Source organism: Podarcis erhardii (genome assembly GCF_964252035.2).
Source record: "Podarcis erhardii genome assembly, chromosome: 7".
NCBI lineage: Eukaryota > Metazoa > Chordata > Lepidosauria > Squamata > Lacertidae > Podarcis > Podarcis erhardii.
Genome location: NC_138511.1, coordinates 90,359,694 through 90,371,813, shown reverse-complemented (window position 1 = coordinate 90,371,813; position 12,120 = coordinate 90,359,694). Strand labels below are relative to the sequence as shown.

At 48.1% G+C, this 12,120-nt stretch overlaps 2 long non-coding RNA genes across 2 annotated transcripts in view; one reads left to right on the top strand and one right to left on the bottom strand.

The window, feature by feature from the left end:
- Window positions 1-12,120, top strand: part of LOC309346275 — a 303,343-nt gene that overhangs the window by 186,722 nt on the left and 104,501 nt on the right. The window lies entirely within an intron of this gene.
- Window positions 786-11,371, bottom strand: LOC309346272. Its single transcript, XR_014158552.1, has 4 exons — window positions 10,970-11,371; window positions 2,073-2,303; window positions 1,666-1,726; window positions 786-1,633 (listed from the first exon to the last, which is right to left on the bottom strand). It is a non-coding gene; the product is annotated as an uncharacterized lncRNA (long non-coding RNA).

Genomic DNA, 12,120 nt, shown 5'->3' with positions numbered 1-12,120 from the left:
CCTCTCCGGATCCCGAGATCACCATTTGAGGCCCTTCTTTGTGTGTCTCCTCCATGACAGATCTGGAGGACGGGAACATGAGAACGGAGCCTTCTCTGTGGTGGCTCCCTGTTTGTGGAATGCTGTCCCCAGGGAGGTTAATCTGGCACCTTCATTACGTTCCTCTTGTTACGGTAAAATCTGGGTGCGAGGCTGCTCTGCCACCCAGCTCGTCGGACTAAGTCCGCGGGTCCCTGCGGAGGAAAATGAGCTCAGCCGGAGACAGGAGCAAGCTGCAGAAGATCCAAGTTTATTGCGCAACAGGTTCAAGGCGAGATTGAACAGCGAGAAAGGGGTGACATGAACTTTTAAAACTTCCCTCCATGTCCCAGAATACAGTGCAAAATACATCCCAGTTACAACATGAATACATTAAGAGGTTGGGTTACACAGGATTAACATATGGAGGAGGGAGGGGGGAATATGCAGAGCTGGAGATATGCGCAGATAAGCACATCCTGAGTACCGGTGATGAGAAGACAATGGTCCATGTACTGGCATTGCCCGGAGGAAAGGCTTGGCAGAGTGATTTGACAGGATTAGGGTCTTGACACCTTGCTTGAGGGATTATGGAGGACAGGGGAGGTGTCATGGAGTCCTAGAGAAACTGAGCAAATTGGCACATTGAGTTTCTATGAATTTTATAGATTTTAGTCCCTTTTGACATTGACAATTGGAAATAAATGGATATATTGTAGCGAAGAAGGAGGTGAAGAAGACATGCCCCCCCTTCCGTATCACTCTTTAACCAGGCCTTTAGCTGATTAATAAATCTACGTCCTTTTAAATGTGCTTGTAGGAGGGGGATTATGGGTATCATAGAATTGCAGAGTTGGAAGGGACCCTAAGGATCATCTAGTCCAACCCCCTACAAGGCAGGAATATGCAGATGCCCCATACGGGGATCAAACCTGCAACCCTGGCATTATCAGCACCACACTCTAACCAGCTGAGCTATCCAGGCATTGATTTGTTTTCATTTCCGTTTTATTATGTATTTTGCATTTGCGTTTTCTGTTTTTGCATTGTGAACTGCCTTGTGATTGTCGGATGGATGATATACAAATCTGATAAATAATAATAATGATAGTCATTGAAGAGGAAGTCTCATATTTTTAATCACGGCAGGGCAGCCTGGTGCTTTTGGGCCTCTAAAGAAAGGGAGCAAGTTCCATATTTTAACTATGCGCTGGGTGGAGAAGTATTTATTTTCCCCCTGTCCTGAATCTTCCATCATTCGCCTTCACTGGATGGCCCTGAATTTGTACTGCGCCCAGTTCTGGGCACCCCAATTTAAGAAGGTTGTTGACAAGCTGGGAAATGGAAGGCGAGCGAGATGATCAAGGGTCTGGAAGCCAAGCCTGATGAGGAACGGTTGAAGGAGTTGGGTATGTTTAGCCTGGAGAAGAGAAGACCGAGAGGAGATATGCATAAGCTTGTTTTCCGCCGGAGAACCCAATCCAATGGATTCAAATAACAAGAAAGGAGATGCTGACTAAACATTCAGAAGAACTTTCTGTTGGATGATCTTCTTTACTTTAGTTGAGATTCTTGCAGGGCGTTGCAATAGATGACCCTCAGGAGTCCCTTTCAACTTGACAATTCTATGGTTTGGGAGAGAAAAACCTCTTCCTATCCCCTTTTCCCAGCACCATGCATAACTTTATACGACTCTGTCCTGTCTCTGCTTACAGTGGTGCCTCGCAAGACGAAAAGAATCCGTTCTGCGAGTCTCTTCGTCTAGCGGTTTTTTCGTGTTGCAAAGCAAGCCCATTAGCGGCTTAGCGGATTAGCGCTATTAGCAGCTTAGCGGCTTTTAGCGGCTTAGCGGATAAGCGGCTTAGCGGCTTAGCGGCTTAGCGGCTTAGAAAAAGGGGGGGAAGGGGGGGAAAGTCGGAAAAACTCGCAAGACATTCTCGTCTTGCGAAGCAAGCCCATAGGGAAATTGGTCTTGCAAAGCACCTCCAAAACGGAAAACCCTTTCGTCTAGCGGGTTTTCCGTCTTGCGAGGCGTTCGTCTTGGGGGGTACCACTGTAGTCCTCTTTTATCTAAAGATTGCAGACTTTCCTTCTGTTATGTACTGAAGTTCTCACCCTGGGCCAGCAGGGGGAGACTGTAGATAGTTTTCACTCAGGTCCACATATGCAAATAAGGGATTGAAAGTGACGTTCAGTGGTTGGATAGTTACAGAAAGTGGTTACAGTTGCGTTGTAGCGAAGCTCTATATAAGCAGGCTGGCTGAACCCTTCAGTTCAGTTCTGTTCTGGCCTGTGAATAAACAAGAGCTGTTTGAAGAATCGCTGTGTCGTCTGATATGTTCACCCACAACTTAACACCTTTCCCCTGATCTTTCTGGTCGCCCTTCCTGGCACCTTCTCAACCTCAGTCTCCAAGCAGGGAAATGGGTGCATTCATCATCCAGCACACACGCACAGATAAGCACCCCGCACATGAGCACTTAGGTTTACACCACGGGTCAGCAAACCTTTTCAGCAGGGGGCCGGTCCACTGTCCCTCAGACCTTGTGGGAGGCCGGACTATATTTTGAGGGGTGGGGGAATGAACGAATTCCTATGCCCCACAAATAACCCAGAGGTGCATTTTAAATAAAAGCACACATTCTACTCATGTAAAAACACACTGATTCCCGAACCGTCCGCGGGCCGGATTTAGAAGGCGATTGGCTGGATCCGGCCCCCCGAGCCTTAGTTTGCCTACCCATGGTTTACATACAGCCTGCTGTTTTGCACACTTCAGCAAAATCTGAGGTGGTTTCTTTGAAGAAAAAAAGAGTTTATTGATGGATTTGCACCCAGTGCATATTTTGACACGCTTGGCTTTCAAATCAGCCGAGGAAAGGGCTCTTTCAGGATAAAGGAAAACGGCACAGAGGCAAAGAGCAGCCTCCGGTAACGTGTGACGCAGACAGAGTCGTCCCGAGGTATTTCCCTGCTTCAGGCTGAGAAGCAAATCTCCGACAACAACACCACACCGAGGCATGGACCAAGCCAGTTAAGTTATTTTGGTCCTGGAGAAAAATCCCCCAAGCGCCTCTCTCCCTCCCAGCAGGAAAAGCAGAACCATCACCAATTGAAAGCTGGATATAGCCAATTAAATGCTGCAGCACGATTGCTGACGGGAGCAAGGCCTTGTCAGCACGTAAACCCCTGAGCTCAGAGACTTACAAGGGTTGCCCGTTTTCCGCCAGGCCAAGTTCAAGGTTATTTGAAAATAAAGTGCTGTTGATATATTAAGTCCTTAACCTGGGAGCAGTTTGCCTACAAGTATCCCTTCCCCCACATGTGCCCACTGGATCGATGGAACTGGCTCTGTTACTGGTGTTGCCAGGAAATTGGAAGTGGGGTAAGAGACACACACACCCCACCCCACAAGTCTTGCCTCTCCACACCAGCAGGCAAAGTCAAAGAGTCTCCGCTGCACATTAACAAACCACTCACTCACAAATAATATAAAACTCCTGTCGGAAATGTATAAATTGCTTCTGGAATGGCACGCAAAGGATGAACGCAGGTTAAATCTGTCATGAGACACTGGGAGAGGGATTTGGGGCATAATTTGGGTTAAACCACAGAGCCTAGGGCTTGCCGATCGGAAGGTCGGCAGTTCGAAACCCCGCGACGGGGTGAACTCCCGTTGCTCGGTCCCTGCTCCTGCCAACCTAGCAGTTCAAAAGCACGTCAAAATGCAAGTAGATAAATAGGTCTCTGTTTTATTTTTGTTTTTTCGTTTTCTTATAATTAAGTTATGTTGTTTTTTATTATTGTTTTTTTCCCGTGAAGAATCTATTTTCTGTACATATGTGTGTATATGTGTGTATGAAAATTAATAAAGAGAAATTAATGATAAATAGGTACCGCTCCGGCAGGAAGGTAAATGGCGTTTCCGTGAGCTGCTCTGGTTCACCAGAAGCGGCTTAGTCATGCTGGCTGCATGATCCGGAAGCTGTACGCCGGCTCCCTCGGCCAATAAAGCGAGATGAGCGCCACAACCCCAGAGTTGGTTCACAATTGGACCTACTGGTCAGGGGTACCTTTTCCTTTACCTTTTGCCTGGTACATTGATGAACATTCATTTTATATCTTAGACCTTATAATTCTCATATCAATGCTGTTACTTCCCACTGGAGCAGTACCTATTTATCTACTTGCACTTCGTGCTTTTGAACTGCTAGGTTGGCAGGAGCCGGGACCAAGCAATGGGAGCTCACCCCATTGCGGGGATTCGAACCGCCGACCTTCTGATTGCTAAGCCCTAAGCTCTGTGGTTTAACCCACAGCGCCACCGCGTCCCACCAGGCAAACACATACATAAATATATAAACCACGTGTCTGAAATAGCACGGGAGAACAATCCTGAAGCCATTTTGACTCTTTCAGTGACCTCAAATATTCCTCTGCACTTTGGATGAAAATGGGAAACGGCTCCCCATTGTCTCTGAGCTCACAGATCCTGCCTTAAGGGCACATTTGGGTATGAATAGGGTGAGCCTGTGACCTGGATTCAGCCCTGAAATCACCCCTGAGTGCTCACTGGAAGGACAGATCCTGAAGCTGAGGCTCCAAGACTTTGGCCACCTCATGGGAAGAAAAGACTCCCTGGAAAAGACCCTGATGTTGGGAAAGATGGAGGGCACAAGGAGAAGGGGACAACAGAGGACAAGATGGTGGGACAGTGTTCTGGAAGCTACGAACATGAGTCTGACCAAACTGCGGGAGGCAGTGGAAGACAGGAGTGCCTGGCGTGCTCTGGTCCAGGGGGCCACGAAGAGTCAGACAGGACTAAACAACAACAACAACAACAAGTGATCTGGATTCGGAACTAAAGTATTTACCATCACAAAAGAATGGCCAGGCCGCCGAGGTGACCATTAACAGATATCCTGGCAAACAGGATTTATGCTGAAAAACACCCCCTTCTGGGATATATGTATGATGGGTTTTTTTGGGGGGGGGGTCTTCAGCTACAGGGTGGGCAATTTCAAAAGTCTATACAGTGGTACCTCGGCTTAAGAACTTAATTCGTTCTGGAGGTCCATTCTTAACCTGAAACTGCTCTTAACCTGAAGCACCACTTTAGCTAATGGGGCCTCCCACTGCCACCACGCGATTTCTGTTCTCATCCTGAAGCAAAGTTCTTAACTGGAGGTACTACTGTATTTCTGGACTAGCGGAGTCTGTAACCTGAAGCGTCTCTAACCTGAAGTGTCTGTAACCTGAGGTACCACTGTATAAGGGCTTGCACACCTTTGTTCTTGGTTCCTCCTCCCTCCTGCATGCGGTGAGTGAGGACTCTGTTGCAACAGTTAATAAGATCAGGCTTACTAGTTGCTTCTCAATATTCTCTGGTTTGTTCTTGTTGTTTAGTCGTTGAGTCATGTCCGACTCTTCGTGACCCCCTGGACCAGAGCACGCCAGGCCCTCCTGTCTTCCACTGCCTCCCGCAGTTTGGTCAAACTCATGCTGGTAGCTTCGAGAACACTGTCCCACCATCTCGTCCTCTATCGTCCCTTTCTCCTTCTGCCCTCCATCTTTCCCAACATCAGGGTCTTTTCCAGGGAGTCTTCTCTTCTCATGAGGTGGCCAAAGTCTTGGAGCCTCAGCTTCAGGATCTGACCTTCCAGTGAGCACTCAGGGCTGATTTCCTTCAGAATGAAGAAGAAGAAGAAGAAGAAGAGTTTGGATTTGAAATCCTGCATTTCACTCCCTTTAAGGAGTCTCAAAGCGGCTAACATTCTCCTTTCCCTTCCTCCCCCACAACAAACACTCTGTGAGGTGAGTGGGGCTGAGAGACTTCAGAGAAGTGTGACTGGCCCAAGGTCACCCAGCAGCTGCATGTGGAGGAGCGGAGACGCGAACCCGGTTCCCCAGATTCGGAGACTACCGCTCTTAACCACTACACCACACTGGCTTGATCTGGTTTGAACTTCTTGCAGTCCATGGGACTCTCAAAAGTCTCCTCCAGCACCAGAATTCAAAAGTATCCATTCTTCAGCGATCAGCCTTCTTGATGGTCCAGCTCTCACTTCCATACATCACTACTGGGAAAACCAGAGCTTGAACTATACGGACCTTTGTTGGTAAGGTGATGTCTCTACTTTTTAAGATGCTGTCTAGGACCCTGTTGCAACAGTTAATAAGATCAGGCTTACTAGCTGCTTCTCAGTATTCTCTGGCTGGCCTCTGTTATTTTCTCCTTCTGATAAAGAACCTACATAAGGACCCTATAAGGGCTCTTGGGTATCCATAAGGGAAAAGGAACAGTTTTTTTCTTATTACAGCAACATCTCTGCAAAGGCATTGTATCTGCAAGGGAGAGAGTCTAGAAAGGGAGAGTCTTTCCAAGTAGTAAAAAAATCATTTGTATGTGTATGCCTGTGGTCTGAGAGGGGAAACTGCCCCCCCCTTCCCTCTACAGCTTAAGGGAGGAAGAACATTTGTAACTTTGATTTTTTAAATAAAAAAAAATATGTTGAAACTTGGGAGTTTCTGAAAGAGCTTACCTACAGCAATGTTCTAGTCTCCTTTTACAATATGCTGCGAAGTGGCCTCCTGCAATACGTAAATTTCCTCTGCAAATAGTCTAGCTGAGCAAAACGGCTCTTATAAGTTAAATGTAGTGTCGGACGTTCCTTTAGCCTTAAGCAGGTCTCCTCATGAAGTAAAAGGCCTTGTAGGGAATCCTAAGAAGTATTGTGAATGTATGACCAAAGGAAAAATGAGCATCCATTCCAGTTGGGGGGGGGGAAGTAATTTGTTTTTCAAAAGTAGAACTTCCATGGGCAGTGACTGTGTATCTGGGTGTGGGTTTTAGCTTGGATTTGGTTGGCTAAGGGAGTTATGGGAAGGCTTATAATATCAGTTTCTGTAAGATTGGCCAGGACCCCTGGCCTCTTTTGGTAAATGGGTCTTTTACCCCTTTAGCTTCTATCTCTTTGAGGCTTTTTCTTACTTCTGCGCTTCAATGGTTAAATTTACTCTTGAGTAAGCTTTGTTTGGGGACACAGGTGGCACTGTGGGTTAAACCACAGAGCCTAGGACTTGCCGATCAGAAGGTCGGCGGTTCGAATCCCCGTGATGGGGTGAGCTCCTGTTGCTCGGTCCCTGCTCCTGGCAACCTAGAAGTTCGAAAGCACATCAAAGTGCAAGTAGATAAATAGGTACCGCTCCGGCAGGAAGGTAAACGGCGTTTCCGTGCGCTGCTCTGGTTCGCCAGAAGCAGCTTAGTCCTGCTGGCCACATGAACCGGAAGCTGTACGCCGGCTCCCTCGGCCAGTAAAGCAAGATGAGCGCTGCAACCCCAGAGTCAGTCACGACTGGACCTAATGGTCAGGGGTCCCTTTACCTTTACCTTAAGCTTTGTTTGGGAGGCAGTGGCGTGCACTGGTCCAGGGGGTCACAAAGAGTCAGACACGACTAAACAACTAAACAACAATAAGCTTTGTCTAATAAGGAAAGTGCAACCTGGCTGGTCAGTACTTCCCAGGAATTGCATTTTGTGTGAAAGACATTCCAACCCCCCCCCACCCCATCTGTGTCTGTTTAAACTCTATCCATGTGCTTGTTCTTCTGGTGGCTGCAAAATATTCTTTCTCTCTCTTCCTGTATAAGCACATGCTGCGTTCGTAGTAAATCTACGCAGCACCTCTCCTTTGGAACTCCCTGCCTCTTGATACTTCCCTGTCCTCCTTTTGCCCTTCCAGCAGCAATTGCAACTTGAGTCTGTGGACTGCAGCCTTCTTTCTACCAACCCTGCAACTGCGCTCTCTCACCACTGATCTCCACAGCCGCCAGCCGCCCTGCCACTCTCCTCTTTCCCCTCCTGCCAATATCATCTCCTTTATTATATACGGGGTGTTCAGACTGTGAGATGAGGGGTGGTATCTCTGATGGGGGCCACGTCGTGCTCCTTCTGGGGTAGTTTGCCCACCTTACAGTCTTCAAACAAAAACATCTTGGAGGTCCCGGGCCACAGGGAGGTTAGGCTGGCCTCAACCAGAGCCAGGGCCTTTTCGGCTGTGGCCCCAATCTGGTGGAACACTTTGTCACAAGAGACTAGGGCCCTGCGGGACTTGACATCTTTCTGCAGGGCCTGCAAGACAGAGCTGTTCCACCAGGCCTTTGGCCAAGGCACAGTCTGACCCCCTCCTTTGGTGATCCTCACAGATCAGTCCTACACCAGGGGTCAGCACACTTACCGCGCCTCAGGCCGGTGTCTCCAGCGCCGATCATGCAGCGGGCTGGAGGGCTGTGAAGTGCTTGCCCATACGTGTGCGCACAAGCTATTTCCGACACACTTTCACCCTTTACCTTCCCGCCGGAGTGGTACCTATTTATCTACTTGCACTGGCGTGCTTTCGAACTGCTAGGTTGGCAGGAGCTGGGACCGAGAAATGGGAGCTCACCCCGTTGTGGGGATTTGAACCACCAGCAAGTCCTAGGCTCTGTGGTTTAACCCACAGTGCCACCCATGTCCCTTTTTCTCATCGTAAAAGGGACAAATAAAAAAATATGTGTTCAGGGCTTCCTATCTCCCCCAATAGACAGGCGCAAAACTGTTTTTGTAGAAATTCCATGACTTTTGAGTTGAACAATGACATCACTCTCAGGTCGAGCCTGAGAGTTTCCATTGTGCCTGGTAAAGGTAAAGGTAAAGGGACCCCTGACCATTAGGTCCACTCACGGACGACTCTGGGGTTGTGGCGCTCATCTCGCTTTCCTGGCCAAGGCAGCAGCCGTACAGCTTCTGGGTCATGTGGTCAGCAGGACTAAGCCGCTTCTGGAGAACCAGAGCAGCGCACGTCAATGCCGTTTGTGCAAAGTGGAGCCCAAATAGCTAGTGTGGTGTAGTGGTTAAGAGCAGTAGTCTCGTAATCTGGGGAACCAGGTTCGCGTCTCCGCTCCTCCACCTGCAGCTGCTGGGTGACCTTGGGCCAGTCACACTTCTCTGAAGTCTCTCAGCCCCACTCACCTCACAGAGTGTTTGTTGTGGGGGAGGAAGGGAAAGGAGATTGTGAGCCGCTTGGAGACTCCGGAAGGGGAGTGAAAGGCGGGATATCAAATCCAAACTCTTCTTCTGCTGCTTCTCCCTCCCCCCCCCAAAAAAAAATATTGGAGGCTAATTTTTTGGGGGGAGAGAATAGATGGCTCCATTGAGGCATCAGATCCTTCATCTGCTGCGTTCAGTTTCCACTGTCTGAGGAGACTTCCTTCTCCTTTTTGCTTATCGCTTTCACTCTCACCCTGCCTGACCTGTCTCCTGTGGTTGTTCTCCGAGCCTCTTAGAGGAAGCGGGTGCATGGAATACAGAACAAAACGAAAATAATTATGGATCTTCTAATTTTACTCTTTGGCTAGGCTAAAGAAACTGTGCTAATGGAGGACAGGGTTTTAATGTGCCATCTCTTAACTGCTGCCAGAATTATTATTTGTCAGAACTGGAGGGGTTGAAATGAGAGGCTCTGTGCATAAGAGAATAGATGGCTGAAATCTGGGACATTGCGCGAAGCTTCTATGTATGGTGCGGAGCAGAGCACAACAGAAAAACAAGATTAGGTCTTTATCGAGAAACAAAGCCTTTTTATAATGTAACTGGAGCAATAAGGGACAGGATAACGTCAAGCCATTTCTGTTACTCAGAACTTTGCGATATTGATTTATGACGTTTGATTTTGGCATGGAAATTTGCTCCTGTGATTAAACTTCCGGATATCCCTCTCTGCTTTGAATTTATACGGCGTCTGTTTTTGTACTTGTCACTCTGTACATGTGTGTGTGTCTCTCTCTGTGTGTAAATAATAATAAAAACAAATACGTAAATACATAAAGTGTCCTTTATAAAACAAATAAGCCAGGCAAATATAAGCTCTCCCGGTTCCACTGCCCCGCTCCATATTAATTAAGCCGGCCTAATTACCACGGCTGGTTCCGTAATTGCAAGCGCCGATGTGGACTCTGGACCACTCCGATTCATGCTTCCCACTCCCTCCCTGCCTGCCTCCCTCCCTCCCTTGAGAGCTGTTGGAGAAATTGCCTGGTTTTTAATAAACCAGAATATGCTTCTGCAATGAAACCGGGGGAGACAGAGTGGAAGGAACAGAGAGACAAAACAGCCGTTCTTGCCTCTGCAAGGAATTAAAAAACAGGGCTTGCGGTTTGAATACTTGCTCATGTGCAAGCAAAAAAAATAAAAAAATACCCCCCCAGAAATCCTTGGCTGTGCTTTTGACAGCTTCAGAAAGCTGTGAAGCTATTTATGTCCCAGGGACACCCAGAAAACAACTGTCTTTCTAGAAACACTGCATAGAGATTCCAGATTTCTCGCTCTCTTATTTTATTTTATCCACTTGGCTTTGTGTTCTAATGCTGCAGGCTGAAAGATGGGTAACTAATAACAAAAATAAAAATAATAGAAACGTGAATTTGTAGAGTTGTAAGGGACCTCAAGGGCCATCTAGTCTCACCCCCTGCAAGGCACAGCTGAAGAATCCCAACTTTCAACCTCTGCTTAAAAACCTCCAATGAAGGAGACTCCACCAGCTTCCACTGTCAAAGAGAAAGTTCTCCCGAATGTTTAGTCGGAATCTCCTTCCTTGTCATTTGAATCATTTGCTTCAGGTCCTCCCCTCTGATGCATCATTGAATCATTTGCTTTAGGTCATCGTCTCTGATGCATCAAGCTTGCATCATCAACAGCCCTTTGAAGATGGCTCTCATATGGTTTCTTCTTTTCCAGGATAAACAAACCCAACTCCCTCAACCGTTCCTCATCAGGCTTGGCTTCCATCCCCGTCATCATTCTGGCTGCTCTCCTCTGCACACCTTCCAGCTTGTCGATATCCTTTTTAAACTGGGGTACCCAGAACTGGGGGGGAGGTCTGACCGAGGTGGAATAAAGCGTCAGGTTACGTACCTTCAGGCTGCCAGGCGCAAAGCAAACCTTCATAATGTTCGAAGGCCACAAGACATCACATGAGAAACGCAGTCCTGGCTCAGTCGCCAGTCAGGAGTGGAAAAAGAAAACAGGAAGGAAAAACCAAAAGCATTTCAAAGGTCAGAGCTCAAAGTCCGGCACTTCGCCTCTCAATTCCCTAGGAAGTTCCCCGCAAACCAAGCTCTCAGACGGCTTTCCTTTTCCAACTCTCCCCCACGAGCTCAGCAGTTCCACAATCACGTCGCATGAAAGCACAAGGGCACACAGCCACAAACCTCTCACACCCACACACCTCTCTGCTCCACTGAGCTTTCTTCCCCCTAGAGCAAAATAAGTGAGGGTGCTGCCCCACAACCCATTTCCAAATCACCCCAGCGGGACCGGAAAAGAAACACCTGCCCAAGCCAGCCGCCGGTTGCCCATTCTGTGCTGAGTTGCAAAATCCCAGGGCTGTCGGGCACGCCTATTTCTCCTCCTCCTGCCAGGGTAGAAGGCCTCTTGTGTGCCAAGCATGACATCACCTCCAGACACTCAGCCAAGATTACCTGGGAATTTCTCTGGCTCACAGCCAGCACCTGTCGACTTTTTTCACTTTCCTTCGACTGCTTTCGGAACATCATGTTGTGATAGTTCCCCAACACTTTATTCGAATGGTCGAGTTCCCCAGCTCGCTGTTTTGTGTCCTGAAAACAGAAAGCGGCATAGGTATAAATACCTGGGCCATGGAGAACCCAAAACACACAGATCTGCTCCGGGGAATGAAGAGGACTTGCATCTTGAACCCCGAGACATCGCGACAGAATTATGATGGGAACAGGTAAGGACACTACGACTTCTTTGCTTTGACACTGCGGCTCAGGTTATAGAGTTGGGGGGGTGTCAGCGATCGGTTCCTCCGGATCGGAGCAACTGCGATTAAGCTGTGATGGCTTTGTTGCAGCAGGTTGGACTAGATTACTCTTGGGATCCCTTCCAGCTCTACCACTCGATGATACGTTGGAGGTCTTCGAACAGAGGTTGGGCAGCGATCAGTCGGGGATTCCTTAGCTGTGATTCCTGCACTGCAGGCGATTAGATTAGATGACCCCAAGGAAACCTTGCAACTCCGCAGGTCTATGATGCTAATTAAG